Below are 17321 nucleotides of genomic sequence, written 5' to 3'. Positions count from 1 at the left end.
TATAGGGGAGGAGACAAACCAAATAAAATAAAGTTTAAGTATTTGTTAATTCTATCATGTTGTGTTTGCACATATTGTCCCTCGGGTCATTCTAATGGAATGTCAGCACAGATAGTCTGTCCACCTACAAGTCATTTACTGTTGATGGGACTAACTTGGGCTGAGCTGTGAGTTCATACCTGGTTCTGGTGTTACCTTCTGTCTCGCTTCTATGTCACAGAACAATGCTTTAAGTCACCAGGGCCCCAGGATGCTACACCTGAGGGTCTTAGGTCAAACTGTAGGGTTATGGACAAAGGAAGACAGAGAGAGAGGGTGGCTGGGAAGCTGGTTGGCTGAAGTTGTAGGCAGAGTGACTGCTGTTCTCTAAGTGTGTCTAGTCTATAGTGCTTTCCCTCACTCGTTGCAGTGTGTGCAAGCTTAGGTCCTCTCCACACAGAACCTGAAAAATGATACATAAGGACAGCATAACATAGTCCAACAAGACAAAATGAATCTACTACTTTTACATGTCATCCTTGTGCAGGGGACATGCTAATCTCTGTATTGTTTTAATTTTAGTATATGTGCTGCCCAAGCAAATGCATGAGTCTATTAATTTTAGTGCTTTGATGATATTCACAATATTTTACATTCTGTGTATTGACCAACTACATGGTCATCACCCTTTTGTCTCTAAATCAAAAAGCTGAAGCCCATAAAAACTGTATTATACAAACAAAGATTCCTGATATGATTTGCAAATTCTGTGAGACCATCAAGAGGAGAATACTATTTGAATCATATTGTTTGAATTGTCATATTTAAAAGGTATGTTACATTAAGCAAGTCTTTAAAATGAAATTGCATGTTGTAGACAACACCAATTTTTGTTTTTTATTGTATTTTTTATATTACATTTTAGTCCCCTTACACCATCCTCCCCCCAGCAATCACCGCACTGTTGTCCATGTCCATAAGTCATTTTTCCTTTTTGCTCGGTCTTTCCACCCCCTAACGAAAGGTCCCACATAGCAGCAGAGATCCTCAGAAAGAACAAAGGTGGATGAATCACTCTACCTAATATCAAACTGTACTATAAGGCCTTAGTAATCAAAACAGCCTAGTACTGGCAAAAAAACCAGACACAGATCAGTGGAACAGAATAGAGAGCCCAGAAGTAAACCCCCAGTTTATAATCAACAATACCCTTTCTGAAGAAGCTATCTGCACTACGCGCCTGTCCTTGTTTCCCCACTGTTATACAGGTTAAGCAGACGGAGCAATGAGTTATAGGAATTGCAAATGACACAGTCAATTACTATCTTCAAAAGAATTTTTCTAATAATTAAAGTCAGTGGAGAAAAAGTAGAACCCTGGGGGTCAACTGACCAGGGTTATTTTTGGGGACCACTTTGTGTGGTATTGGGAATTGTAGCCTCCTGCAAGCCAGGCTTTGAATAAGGGCCTGTGAGTCTTGACCAGAACTTTGGGAATGCTGGGAGGCAAGCATGATCTGATGCTAGCACCAAGGGTTCTCGTGGGAAATCTGGCCAAAAGAATGCATTTTATCCACTGAAGCTTGCTCTGCTACAGCCCTGATAATGAATAACCAGGTGTTTAACTTCAAGGCAGGGAAGAAGATTCCTGAGCCATACCTTAAAGACCATTTGGTATCGGTATGTCTAACAGACCCTAACCTGAGGCTGATCTCTGTGTTCCTTCTATTGTTACCTGTAAACAACATCTGTTTTGCATTAACTGTAGCCCTCTAACACTGATTAATGAGCTACCCATGTATGCTTTACAGCCCTGCACATATCGTTCTCAATGAAAGCCTCAGGAGAAAGGACGTCGGGGCTCTTCTCCTCTGAGAGATTAGCCAGCCTTTTCTCTCTAAGCAGATCTTTCATTCATAGCCTCATTTTATCTGTGACTCATGGGGACACTGTGGGATGGGGTCCCCCACAGGTTATATTCCCAGCCCCAAGGAATCCATGCCACATAGGTCCTTCAATGCCCAGATAGACTTCTACATAAGACGTGGTTGCTGAAAAATATGCTAGCGAATTATAGACACCTCTGATATCTAGGACACTCCTTATTTCTCGTTCTATAAAGTGAGTGGTTGTAAGGGAACTGATGCCACACCCAGAGAATAGTAACCTTCAAGAGTTACAAAAATAATAAAATTCCATGGCATCACTGAGACCTGACATCCTTCTCTTAATATCCAACTTTTGCTCATAAGACTGTCCTCTGATTTCAAAGATGAAAGGGATATCTCATTTAAATAAGGAACTAAAATAAAACACATCTAGGTCTTCACATTTCTCAAAAAGTTATATCACTCAGAAAATGGGCCTTGAAACTATGATGAATAAAAGTAAAGGAGCTGCCTTGGTGGACATGACTAATACCACTTTAGGGTGCCACATATTTCAGGAGAAATTTAGAGACAGAAATCACCAACATGTATTTAATGTCTATTAATTGTCCTTTGTTAATATACTTTTTCATATCACTAACCCTAGAAGATAACTATATTTATAATTCCTGGTTTACAGGTAAGGATTTGAAATAAAGATAAGTAATTTATCAATGATATATTGCTGGGAATTTATGGGTCCAAACCGGGGTCAGAAGTCAAGCACGGACATTCTGATTCAGATTCATACTGTTAACATTTCACTGCTCCTTCTGTCAACCAACTAATCTGGTAATCATGTTACTATGGCATACAGAAACAAATTATAATACTTAGTACATAATAAATGGCTGAAGTATGCATAAATGTTAGGGAAATAAAAATAAAAGTACTGTAGTAAAATTATCAATTGAAATAAAAGTAACCATAAATCTGTTCCTATGAATTGCCTTAGTTCTATTAAGTCCATTGGCTCTTGTTTAGAGAAAACAATGATGAAGACAATGAAAAATTTGCATAGTGATGCTAAAACAAAATTGAACTTTACTCAATGTTTTTATAAGACGTTTATCGAAAAGTTAGCTATTATTTACAAAACATCATAATATCTCCACAGCACAAAATGCAAAACACAGACAAACACACACCTTGGAAAGGAAAACATGTCATAAGAGTTCATCATTTCCTTCTTAATTACTCTTTGTTAGCCACAATAAATTGAAACACTATAATAAATCTTCTCAGTAAGTTTTTTTTTAAATTAGGAACAAGGTAAATTTTGACACAATCCAACTGTTAACTGATGTAATCTGAAAGGCAAATATAAATGATCCTAATTTTATTTTTCTATAAAAGTGTGTTAATTGAAAATAGAACCACAGGCGTGGGCACTTGGAACAGACTGAAAGTGAGGAGAAAGGAGGAGGGAGGGGGATAATGGTTGAAAGAAGGGGGAGGAACTAGACAAAGAACATGTATGAATGACCCAGACACATGAACAACAGTGTGGGAATTGACTATGAGTGAGTAGTGGGATGGGTGGAGGAGGGCCAAGGAAGAAAAACTGGGACAACTGTAACACAATATCTAATACAATAACAATAAAAAGTGATTTAAAAAGAAAAAAAATTTCAAAACTGATCAAAGACATATGGACAAAGCCAAAGGGGATAGGTTTCAGGTTGGGAGGTGGGGATTGGTGGGGCAGCGGGGGGAAGGTGGGGTGAAAATGGAGACAACTGTATTTGAACAACAATAAAAAATATATATACTTAAAAAAAAGAAAAAAACACTCTTTTTCTCTTATAGCTGTGACATATAATTTTAAGGCTGCTAGGCTGAAAGAAGAAAAAAGCAAACAAACACTGAAATCTAAATGCAACAATTCAATTTAACATATCAGGTTCATGTATGTCTTGAAAACCATAAAACTTGACTTACTCCACAGCTCATTTCTAATAGTATAAATGTCTTGACAGCTTCAATGTAAACATCACAGACTTATAAAACCATACTTAAAAAATATAGGTTAATAAGGACAGAGAGCAGCATGGTCCAGAAAGTCTGTGCCTTACATGTTCCTGTACCCAGCAGTTAAGTCATTACTAGGCAGAGAACCTCTACTCTTCACTTTTTCTACTTAGTAGAGTGAGATGATGAGCAGGAGGCTCGATCTAGTCAACTCCATTAAATATGCAAATGACAAGTAACAAAATTTAGACAGTGTTCATTTTATGTTGCTAATTCCCTATAAGAAAAATCATTATTCATAGAAATTGATATTCTAAAGACATGATTACAAAATAATAGGAACAGTCATCAATTAAAATGTACAACAGCAAAAATATAGTTATTACTAATAATACCTAATTATGTGATTGAATACTGGTACTTCACATGAACTCTGCCACAGCATAATTTTTTTAAAAAGGGCAATCTAAATAAATTTGAAGGACATTTCAACACTTCTCTGAAATGTTTTTTTAAAAGATAAAGGTTTCAAAAGAGGCTGATACTTGGTTCCTATGGTATTAAATCTGTATTTTTACTTTAAAAAATAATATAAAGTTGTGGAAGTCAAAACAGATTTAAGATTTCATACAATAGTAAATTTGCCAGCAGAACACTTATGGAAACAGAAATCCAAAGTATTCAGTTAAGAAAGATTATATAAAAACCTAAACTGGTATTGAAGGAATTTAAATGGAATAAAGGATTACAAATAGCTCCCTTCTTAAAAGGTGAATCCTTGAGATTGGCACAATTGATTTGAGTGAGAAAATCAATTTTCTAGCTTTCTCCATACACAGAGGATATGTTCTCACTACCCATACAAATTTTTACTAAGCAGAAAATTATTATAGAAGATAAATTGGTATTCATTTGAAATGCTTTAAAAGTTTTCAATTTATTCATAATTCATTAATATTATACACATTTCATTTGGAATATGTAAGAAAGATATACTCTAACATTTTATTAAAGTCATCAGAACAAATTAGAATGTTAGGATTTAAAACAGAAATGCTCCCTAGTGCTTATTTTCAGAATGGTATTCTTCTAATTCAGTTTGAAAGGGAATAGATTTCTGCAACATGAAATTGTAATAATTTATAAAAAGAGTGCTTTTAGACCTACTTAGTTGGGGAAAGAATGACCTATCAAAATTACATATCAGAAAATGCAGAGGTAAGTTTAAGGTTTATTTGAAAAACAAGATTAGATATCTTGTATGTTAAGTTCTTAAAAAAAGGAGTGAATCATTTTATTAGTACATCCCATTGCTAAGAGATACTAGCATGGTTTAAATAAGGACCTTGATTTCCTTTAGGAGGTTCATGAAAACATCATAAGGCTGTGATTTCATTATGAAAAAGACAAACAGAATGAACGTAAGGGTGCTGGGGGATCCAAGAAGTCAGAGGAGTAAGTGGAAGCTACACGAACATCCTCCCAGGACCAATCTGGAATTACAACTAAATTGTAGAGAAATCATCCTGAATAACCAACTGAACACTAGCTGGAGAGAAGCCTTATAACCAAGGAGAGACAGAAGAAACCACTTCACCACAACAAGGCTGGTAGGGAATGCAGAGGAAGCACGAGGAGGCTGGCTGGGCTCCCATAGGAGGCGGCTGAAGTTCTTGATGGATATTTCTGTGGCCAGGGGTTTCCCCCTGAGAAGTGTAGGGCCTAAAACCCAAGCTGGGATCCCCAGGCTACAGCATCAGAACCAGAAAGGAACCCAGATAACCTCCAGCTGTGAAAATCAGCAGGGTTCCTGTCTGCCAGGGAGAGCTGGCTGGAGACACAGAGAGCCTCTAAAAGAGAAGCTCTGCACAAAATTATGTTTGTAGCCACTTACCCTGGGCCAAGGCAGAGGGAGGTCAGAGGGCACTAGAGAAGCTTGAGGAAACTTTGTGGTCATTGGCTCTAGGGAAAGAACTGGATGCATAGCTTCCAGGATTGCTGTGCTGAGTCATCCCCCAAACTGCAGAAGCCATCTCCTCAGGCAGAGCACTCCTCTCCAAGTGGCATCAGCCTACAGGGAAGCAATAGCTCCAACTGTAGGAATTAGTCCCACCCTGTGGTATTTAAACCTGGCTTTTGATTATAGCTCAAGGCTATGTCATTGATAAGTTTAACAATTAAGGCTGAATATACAAAGAAGCTGCCAAAATGGGAAGACAAAGAAACAGAATGCAAATGAAAGAACAAGAAAATTCTCCAGAGGAAGAACTAAAGATAATGCAAGCAAGAGATTTATCAAATAGAGATCTTTCAGTAATGATTATAAGGATACTCAACAGCATGAAAAAATATATAGAAACCATAAAATGGACCAGTCAGAAATAAAGAATGCAATATCTGAAATATGTTATATACTGGAAGGAATAAACAGTAGGTTAGATGAAGCAGAGGATCAAATGAGTGATTTGGAAGACAAGGTAGAAAAAAACACACAAGCAGAGAAGCAAAAAGGAAAACAATTTTTTTTTTAAATGAGGAGAGCTTAGAAACATTTTGGGGAACATGAAGCATAACAACATCTGCTACATGGGAGTATCAGAAGGAGAAGAGAGTGAGCAGGGGATCAAGAACATATTTCAAGGAATAATTACCAAAAACTTCCCTAATCTGGTGAAAGAAAAAGATATATATATATATATATATATATATATATATATATATATATATATATAGAGAGAGAGAGAGAGAGAGAGAGAGAGAGAGAGAGAGAGAGAGAGATATCTATCTCCAGGAAGTTCAGAGAGTCCCAAATAAGTCAGACCCAAAGAGGCATACATGGAGACACATCATAATTAAAAAGACAAAGCTAGAAGACAAGAAGTGAATCCTAAAAGCCACAAGAGGAAAGCAAGTAGTTCTATTAAAGAAACACCAATTAGGCTGTCATCTGATTTCTAAACAGAATCATTTCAGGGCAGAAGGGAGTGGCATGAAATAGTCAAGGTGATGAAAAGTAAGAACCTACAACCAAGGCTACTTAATCCAGCAAAGCTATCATTTAAAACTGAAGGAGAAATAGGAGCTTCTCAGACAAGAAAGAGCTAAAGAAGTTTGTTAACACCAAACCAATACTGCAACAAATGTTAAAGGCTTGCTTTAAGAAAAAGAAGAAGAGAAATTAAAAAAACAGAGGAAAATAGTCTAACAATAAAATGACACTAAATAGGTATCTCTCAATAATTACCTTAACTTTAAATGGTTTAAATGTTCCAACCAAAAGACATAGGGTAGCTGAATGGATAAGAAAATAAAAACCATATATATGCTGTGTCCAAGAGATCCATCTCAGATGGAAAGATATACACAGACTAAAAGTGAATGGATGGAAATAGATATTTCATGCAAATGGAAAGGGGGGGAAAGCTGGGATAGCAGTACCTATATCTGACAAAATAGACCTTAAAATCAAGGCTATAGTAAGAGACAAAGATACTACATGATGATAAAGGAGATAATCCAACAAGAGGATATAATCTTAGTTAAGATTTGCACACCCAACATAGGAGCACCTAAATATGTGAAGTAACTCTGATAGACATAAAAGGAGAGATTGCAGAAATTCAGTCATGGTTGGGGAGTTTTACACCCCACTTAATTCAATGGATAGACCTTCCAGACAGAAAATCAACAAGAAGACAATGTCCTAAAATGACACACTAGATCAAATGGATTAATCAATATCTTCAGAACATTTCACCCCAAAGCAGCAGAATGTTCATACTTTTCAAATGCATGTTAGGACACAAAGCAAGTGTCAATAAATTTAAGAAGATTGAAGTCATATCAAGAATCTTCTCTGACAAGAATGTTATGAAACTAGAAATCAATCACAAGAAAAACACTGAAAAACATGCAAATACATGGAAGCTAAAGAACATGTTATTAAACAACTAATGGATAAACAGTGAGATCAAGGAAGAAATGAAATGATACCTTAAAACAAATGAAAATCAGGACACAACAATCCAAAATCCGCGGGACACTGGGAAAGCAATCCTAACAGGGAAATTAATAACATTACAGGCCTATTTCGAAAAAAAAAAATGAGAAAAGCCAATATAAATAGTCTAACCTCACACTTGAAGGAACTTGAAGAAGAATAACAAACAAAACCCAAAGTGAGTAGAAGGAAGGAAATAATAAAGATCAGATCACAAATAAACAAAATAGTGTCTAAAAAGTGATACAAAAGATCAATGAGTCCAAGAGTAGTTTTTTTGAAAAGAGAAACAAGATTGAAAAATCTTTAATCTGACTCATCAAGAAAGAAGAGAAAGGACCCAAATAAATAAAATCAGAAATGAAAGAGGAGAAAAAAACAACCAACACCAAAGAAATACAAAGGATTGTAAGAAAATATTATGAACAACTATATGCCAACAAACTGGACAAACTGGATGAAATGGTTTGATTTCTAGAATGTTCCAAAACAAAATCAGGAAGAATCCGAGAATCTGAGTAGACATTATACCTAGTGAAATTAAAGTAGTCAAAAATCTTGCAACAAACAAAAGCCCTGGATTGGATGGCAAACATATCAAGAACTAACACCAGTCCTCTGTCATAAAATTCGAGAGTTGGAAAGGCTCCCAAACTCATTTCACAAGGCCAGCATTATCCTAATTCAAAAACCAGAAAAGACACTACAAAGAAAGAAAACTACAGGCCAATATCCCTGTTGAACACAGATGTTAAAATCTTCAACAAAATATTAGCAAACCAAATATAGCAATGCAACAAAACGATCATACAACATGATGAATGGGATTTATTCCATGAATGCAAGGTTGGTACAACATTTGCAAATCAATCAATGTGATTAACCACATAAACAAAATGGAGGATAAAAAACATATGATTATATCAATAGATTCGGAAAAAGCTTTGGATAAAATCCAACACACATTTATGATATAAACTATCAGCAAAGTGGGAATAGGGGGAACATACATAAACATAATGAAGGCCATAGATGACAATCCCACTGCCTCATATTCAATGGGCAAAAACTACAGGGGCTCCCCTAAAGATTGGGAACAAGATATCCTCTTTTATTCAACAGAGTACTGGAATTTCTAGCCACAACAATCACACAAGAAGAAATAAAAGACATATAAATTGGAAAGGAAGAAGTAAGCTGTCATTATTTGCCAAAGATAAGTTACTGTACATAGAGAAACCCAAAGATTCCACCAAGAAACTACTATAACTGAGAAATGAATTCAGCAAAATAGGAGGATACAAAATTAATATCCAGAAATCAGTTGCATTTTTACATGCCAATAATGAACTAAAAGAAAAGGAAATTAAGAAAGAAAACCCATTCACAATTGCTGCAAAAGAATAAAATTCCTAGGAATAAACCTAACCAAGGATTAAAAGGCCTGTACTTGGAAAATTATAAGACACTGAAGAAACTGAAAAAGATACAAATAAGTGGAAATACATACTGTATTCATGGATATGAAAAATGAACATCATTAAAATATCCATACTACCCTAGCAATCTATAGATTTAATGCCATTTCTATCAAGATTCCAATGACATATTTCACAAAAATAGACCAAATATTTCACAAAAGGCCCCCCAAAGCAACAACAATCCTGAGAAAGAAGGACATAGTTGGAGGAATCATACTACCTAACATCAAACTATACTGTAAGGCCATGGTAATCAAAACAGCATTGTACTGGCATAAAAAAACAGACACATAGATCAATAGAACAAATATAGAGCCCAGAAATAAACTCACACCATTCTAGTCAATTAATATTCGACAGGGGAAGCAAACACATACAATGGTTTAAGGCAGTTTATCCATAAATGGTGGTGGAGAGATACATGCAGAAAAATGAAACTACACCACCTTCTTATACTACACAGGACAATAAATTCAAAATGTATCAAAGACTTAAATGTTATACATGAAACCATAAAAATCCTAGGAGAAATCATTGGCAGAGAAAACTCGGACATTTCTCTTAGCAATATTTTATCAAATACATCTCAACAGGCAATGGAAACAAAAGAAAAAATAAACAAGTGGAAATACATCAAACTAAAAAGGTTCTTCCCAGCAAAGAAAATGATTAATGAATAAAAAGACAACCCATATAATGTAAGAATATGTTTGCTGATACATCTTATAAGGGGTTAGTTAATATGCAAAATTTATAAAATACTTACAAAGCTCAACACCAAAAAATAAACCCAAATTAAAAATGTGCCAAGGACGTGAATAGACACTTACCTAAAGAGAACATGCAGAGCCAGTCAGAGAAAGACAAATATATGATTTCACTCATATGTGGAATTTTATGAACAAACTGAACTAAAGGAAAATGGGGACAGACTCATAATGGAGAAAATGGAGAGCAGGATGACAGCTTATGGGGTTGGAGGTTAGAGGGTGGGAGAACTGAGTGAAAAGGAAAAAGGACTCATGGACATGGACAAAACTGTCATGATTGGAGGGGGTATAAGGGCACTAAATGGTAATGGGAAAATACAATTAAAAATCTAAAAAAAATAAAAATGTAATTTAACAAGTGGGTGCTCAAAAAAATGGAAAGGAAGAAGTAAAACTCTTGTTATTGAATGTTTGCCAGGTAATGCAATACCTGGCAAATGTATAAATGTATTAAGAATCCTAAAGACTCCTGCCAAAAAGCTATTAGAACTGATAAATAAATTCAGTAATGCCCTGGCTGATGTGGCTCAGTGGATTGAGCACTGTCCTGTGAACCAAAGGGTCACTGGTTCAATTCGCAGACAGGGCACAGCCCAGGTTGTGGGCCAGGTCATCAGTAGGGGGCACTCCACAGGAAACCAAACATTGCCTCTGGAGGAAACATTTGACAATGTGTGGAAACATTGATGTTTTTCTCTCTCCCCCTTCCCCTCTCTAAACATAAATAAAATCTTTTTAAAAAGTCACTAATAAGTAGGATATACAATTAATATTCACAAATCAAATGACTTCTATATGCCATAAATGAATTATGAGAAGGGGGAAATAATAAAATCCCATTTACAATTACCACAATAAAATACCTTGGAATAAATTTAACCAATAAGGAAAGGAACTTTACTCAGAATATTATGATGCTGTGGAAAAAAATTGAAGAAAATACAAATAAATGGAGGCATATACTGTGTCCCTGGATAGGAAGAATTAATATCAATGAAATGTCCACACTACCAAAAGCAATCTATAAAGTCAACACAATTCCAATCAAAATAATAATGGTATATTTCACTGAACTACGTCAAACAATCTAAAAATTATGAAACCACGAAAGACCCCAAATAACCACAGCAATCTTGAGAAAGTAGAACAAAGTTGAAGGTATCATACTACCTGACATCAAACCATACAACAAGGCCAATCAAAACAGCATGGTTATGGAATAAAAACCGACATGTATCTCAATGGAACAGAATAGAGAGCCTAGAAATAAACCCACCCCTATATGGTTGATTCATATTTGACAGAGGAGGCAAGAATACACAATAAGGTAGTTATTATTCAATAAATCGTACTGGGAAAAATTGGACTGATACATTAGAAAATACAACTAGACTAAATTCAAAATGAATTAAGAACTTAAATGTAAGACTCAAAACCATGAAACTACTAGAAGAAAACATAAGCAGTAAAATCTCTGACATTTTTCTTAGCAATATATTTTATGATATATCTACTTGGACCAAGAAACATAAGCAAAAGCAAATAAATGGGACTACATCAAACTAAAATGTTTTTGCATAGCAAAGGAAACCACTAACAAAATGAAAGGACAACCCACTGAATGGAAAAATGTGTTCACCAATGATAAGGGGCTAATATCCAAAATGTACGAAGAACTCATACTACTCAACAGAAAGGCACACACTCACAAAAAATCAAGTTAAAAAATGGGCAGAGAACCTGAATAAATAAATTTTCACAGGTATGTAAGTTACCCCATAGGGAATATGGTCAATAATATAGCAATAACTATGTATGGTGTCTAGTGTGTATTGAAAATATCTTGGGGAACACTTTGTAAAGTATATGATTGTCTAACCACTATGCTGTTCACCTAAAACCAATAGAAAATTTATTTAAAGTAAATTAAAATTGAAAAAAAAAATAAATGTATAAAAGGAAATATTATATATATATATTAATTTTTAGGAAACTGCTTTTCAGAGTAATATTATATGTATTCAGCTTAAATTCTTGATAAAATATACATAGTGCCCAATATAGTAATAGTGATACTTTTCTAAAATCAATTTCATAAAAAACAACAAAATAGCATGCCTGGCTTGATTGAGTAAGAGGTTTTTGGGTATTTATTAGTAAGAGATAGTGAGAGGGATGGATCAACTAATTAAATGTGTTATGGGGAATGAAAGATGTGAACCTGATTTTTTCACTATCAGTGATAAGTGTTGCAAATACAGAAGGCGACTAGAACACTGTAATTCTGGATTATAATTAGAAATATTAGTATGCAATTATTTTCTACATATATTATATGTAATATATGTGTATATATACATAGTTGGCTACAGAAGTAAATAAAGATGTGTTTGCACAGATTTATACAGTATGTGTATGTATACATATGTACACATTTAGACAAGTAGCCTCCTGCTAATACCTGGGATGAAAGAGTTCCCAAGAGGAAAACATACACCCAGCACTCACCTGTCACTTTCGTAATATCATTCTTCACTTACGAGAAGCTAGAATTCAGTAGTAAAAATTTTTGATGGCTGGATTGTAGCAAAATATAATTTTATTGTCCCAGAAAATAAGGAAGTGCTCAAAAAAATGGAGACCTATCAAAAGACAGAAGCCATCTTCAAGGATATCCACAGGTAAATCTTACTCAAACTGATTTTCAAAATAAAAAATGATAGTAATGACCCTCGATGGGTGGTTCAATGGGTGGAGCATTTTCTTGTTCCACAGAAAGTTGGGGGTTCGATACCCAGTGAGGACACATACCTAAGTTGCAGATTTGATTCCTGGTTGGGATGCATCAATACAAACAATTGATGTTTCTCACACCAATATCTGTCTATCTGTCTCTCTCTATCTCTCTCTCTTCCCCCAATCAATAAACATATCCTCAGTGAGGATTGTTTAAAAAATGATAGTAATGAGTTATAATCCAGTGATTAAAATAGGAAACCATAAATATATATATATTTTTTGTGACACAGCTTTAAATGTTTTTATTTAACAACTTAATGCTCTGCTTTTAATTCCCAAATACAGTATATTATTCTGTTATTCATATGATAATTATATGACATATTAAAATATATTTATTCATAAGGTATAACAGTGAGATGTGTTTTAGTATTTTTTCACCATCTTAACGAATTTTTATTTATTTATTTATTTTATTGTTGTTCAATTACAGTTGTCTGCATTTTCTCCCAACCCCTCTACCCTATCCCAGCCACATCCACCTCCCTCCCCTGCCTCCACCCTCCCCCTTGGTTTTGTCCATGTGTCCTTTATAGTAGTTCCTGTAATCCCCTCTCCCCACTATCCCCTCCCCACTCCCCTCTGGCTATTGTTAGATTGTTCTTAACTTCAATGTCTCTGGTTATATTTTGTTTGCTTTTTTCTTTTGTTGATTATGTTCCAGTTAAAGGTCAGATCATATGGTGTTTGTCCCTCACCATCTGGCTTATTTCACTTAGCATATTGCTCTCCAGTTCCATCCCTGCTGTTTCAATGGGTAGAAGCTCCTTCTTTCTCTCTGCTGTGTAGAATTCCATTGTGTATATGTACCATAGATTTTTGATCCACTCATTTGCTGATGGGCACTTAGGTTGCTTCCAGTACTTGGCTATTGTAAATTGTGCTGCTATGAACATTGGGGTGCATAGGTTCTTTTGGATTGGTGTTTCAGGGTTCTTAGGGTATAATCCCAGCAGTGGAATTGCTGGGTCAAAAGGCAGTTCCATTTTTAGTTTTCTGAGGAAATTCTATACTTGAATTTCCACAGTGGCCTCAGCAGTCTGCATTCCCACCAACAATGTACTAGGGTTCCCTTTTCTCTGCATCCTCTCCAACATTTGTTTGTTGATTTGTTTATGTTGGCCACTCTGACCATAAATATATCTTTAAAATGTTAATGAATAAGTGGAAATATTCATAAAGACTGAACACATATAGCTTCAAAGTACCTCCCTATATAGTACTTATTATATTAAAAATTTAAAAAGTAACTTTACAGAGACAAGAATGACAGCATAGACTTAAACAGGTCTTTTGCTAAGAGAATAAACCAAAACATGCATGTCTGATAAAACAATAGTATAATATCACAATAAGAAAAATATGTGGTCTGAGGAGAAAATATCCAATCTGATTTAATGTCATAACGGGGAAAATTAAAGTGATCTAATCTAATCTAGTGTGATGTAATGTAATGTAGTCTCACATTTTGTAAGGCAAACCCAGGTAAGAGAATCTATAAAATAATTGACCTGTATTCTTTAGTAGGGTCAAGGTCATTGGAGTAGAGAAAGGTCAGGTGCTGTTCTCATTGAAGGCAACTAAAGAGACCTGACAACTTCATGCATCAGATGACTCTGAACTGGTGAATCACAAGTAGAGTCAGAAGACTGGAGGACCACAATATGCAATGCCAAATTCCTTGTTTTGATTCTTATATGGTGGTTTTGTGGGTCAATATCTTAATGTTCTTGTTCATGAAAACTACATGAAAAATTATGGGACTGGAATTGATGGGGAATCACACTGGCAATTATCAAATGATTCTAGAAATTAATCTTTGTCATTGAGATGCAAATTTTCATTGCCTGATTGTAATAATAACCATTGCACTTCAGGACTTTCTAAATAAAAAATATGTAAAACAAACAAGAGAAAAACAAATCCTGCCTGACGTAGAGTAAATGCAGTGAATCGCGCCTAAAGGAAACCTGCTATTACAAACACTTTAAGACAGTTCTGATTAAAATTTTGCTCAAATACAAAATAATTAAAAAGTGTTATTAAAATGAAAGCAATGGGGAAACAGGCAAAACAAAAAAATAACTTGTCAAAGTAAAATAATGGAATAATTACATCTTAAAAATAAATATTAGTTTTATTGATCTAGTTATTCTCTAGAAAGTTCAGAGGCATCACACTTTAATACTCTTTTCCTGGTTTGTTTTCAGACTGGAGGTTTCCAATCATTTTTGTTTGTTTTTAAGTAGTGACACACATTTCTATCATTCTTCTTATTTTTATGTGATATCTTTTGCATTGTATTTTCTATATCATGTGTGAACATAATATTTATCAAGTATTTTAAATAATTGTGCATGATTTCTGAAACCTATGATTCCTAACATTTTTGTTTTTTCAATATACTTTTATTTAATCTTGAATGTGCTTTTTCCATTATCATTTAGTTCCCTTATACCACCTACCCCCAGCAATCACCACACTGTTGTCCATGTCCATGAGTCCTTTTTCCTTTTTGCTCAATCCCTCCACCCACTAACCTCCCTCTGTCAGCTGTCAGTTGTTCTCCATCTATGAGTCTGTCCCCATTTTCCTTGTTAGTTCAGTTCACTATACATATGAATTCATACACATATGAATGAAATCATATGGTATGTTTCTGAATGCTTATTTCACTTAGCATAATGTCATCCATACTGTTGCAAAGGGTAAATTTTTCTTCTTTTTATGGCTGTATAGTATTCCATTGTGTAAATGTCCCATAGTTGTTTCATCCACTCATGTACTGATGGACGCTTGGGCTGCTTCCATATCTTGGTGTTTGTAAGTAGCCCTGCAATGGACATAGGGGTGCTTATGTTCTTTCAAATTAGTGCTTTGGGTTCCTTTGGATATATTCCCAAAAGTGGGATAGCTGGGTCTAAAAGCAGACCCATTTTTAATTTTTTGAGATCTCCATAACACTTTCCACTGTGGCTGCTCCAGTCTGCATTCCAACCAACAGGACAAAAGGGTTCGCCTTTCTCCACATCCTCACCAGGACTTGTTACTCCTTGAATGTGTGGGAAAAATCACCTGTGAAGCTGTCTGGTCTAGGGCTTTCGTTTGCTATGAGGTGGTTTTTTTTTTTTTTTTTTTTTTTTTTACTGCTTCTATTTCATTAGTTATAATTGGTCTGTACAGATTTTATTTTTCTTCTTGATTTAGTTTTGGAGGATTGTATATTTCTAGGAACTTATCCATTTTTTCCAGATTATCCACTTTGCTGGTATATAGCTGTTTCTAACATTTTCTTATAATCCTTTGTATTTGTGAGGTGTCTGTTGTTACTTCTCCTCTTTTATATCTGATTTTATTTATTTGGGTCTTTTTTTTCCTGGTGAGTCTGGTTAAAAGTTTGCTAACCTTTTTATCTATTCAAAGAACCAAGTTGGTTTCACTGATCTTTTGTATTACTTTGTAACTCTATTTCATGTATTTCCACTCTGATCTTGATTATTTTTTCCCTTGAACTCATTTCGGGCTTTGTTTGTTTTTCTTTTTCTAGTTCCTTTAAGTGTAACATTAGATTGTTTATTTGAGAATTTTCTTGATTTTTGAGGTAGGGTTGGGTTGTTATGAATTTCCTTGTTAGCACTTTTTTGTGTGTGTCCCATAAATTTTGTGTTACTGGATTTTCATTTGCACCTGTCTCAAGGTAACTATTGATTTCTTCATTAATCTCATTGTTAACTCATTTATTATTTAGTAACATGTTTTTTAACTTCCATGTGTTTATGTTTTGTTAGGTTTTTTTTTCTTTTAATTGATTTCATGTTTCATAACATTGTGGTTGGAGAAAATACTTGATATGATTTCAAGTCAATTTAAATTTATTGAAACTTGTTTTTTGCCCTAACATGTGGTCTATCTTAGAGAATGTTCCATGAAAACATGAAAAGAATGTATATTCTGCTGCCTTGGGATGAACTTCTCTGAAAATATGAATTAAATCCATCCCGTCTAGTGTGTCATTTAAGTTAAGGCTATTGCTTCTGTGTTGATTTTTCTGTTTGACTGATGTATCCATTGATGTTGACAGCTTTTAAAATCCACTACTATGACTACATTATTGTCAATCTCTCCCTTTATGTCCAAGATTTGCTTTACATATTTAGGTGTTCTTATGTTAGGTGCATAAATGTTTAGAAGAGTTATATCTTCTTGTTAGATGGATCCATCTATTATAATGTACTTATTGTCTCATTATAGCCTTTGTTTTAAAGTCCATTTGTCTGATATAAATATTGATACAGCAGCTTTTTTGTTTCCATTTGCATGACATTTATTTTATCATTATTTTACTTTTAATCTGTGTGTATCTTTCCTTCTAATGTGATTCTCTTGTAGACAGT

General features: G+C 34.7%; 1 protein-coding gene and 1 pseudogene across 1 annotated transcript in view; both read right to left on the bottom strand.

The window, feature by feature from the left end:
- SNTG1 (syntrophin gamma 1) overlaps window positions 1-17321 on the bottom strand; it is a 534413-nt gene that overhangs the window by 79124 nt on the left and 437968 nt on the right. The gene's annotated exons all lie outside the window — the stretch shown is intronic.
- Window positions 482-581, bottom strand: LOC112320896 (U6 spliceosomal RNA; annotated as a pseudogene).

The sequence above is a fragment of the Desmodus rotundus genome, chromosome 8 (genome assembly GCF_022682495.2).
Source record: "Desmodus rotundus isolate HL8 chromosome 8, HLdesRot8A.1, whole genome shotgun sequence".
NCBI lineage: Eukaryota > Metazoa > Chordata > Mammalia > Chiroptera > Phyllostomidae > Desmodus > Desmodus rotundus.
The sequence above is the reverse complement of the archived record's forward strand: the minus strand, read 5'-3'. Positions and strand labels throughout refer to the sequence as shown.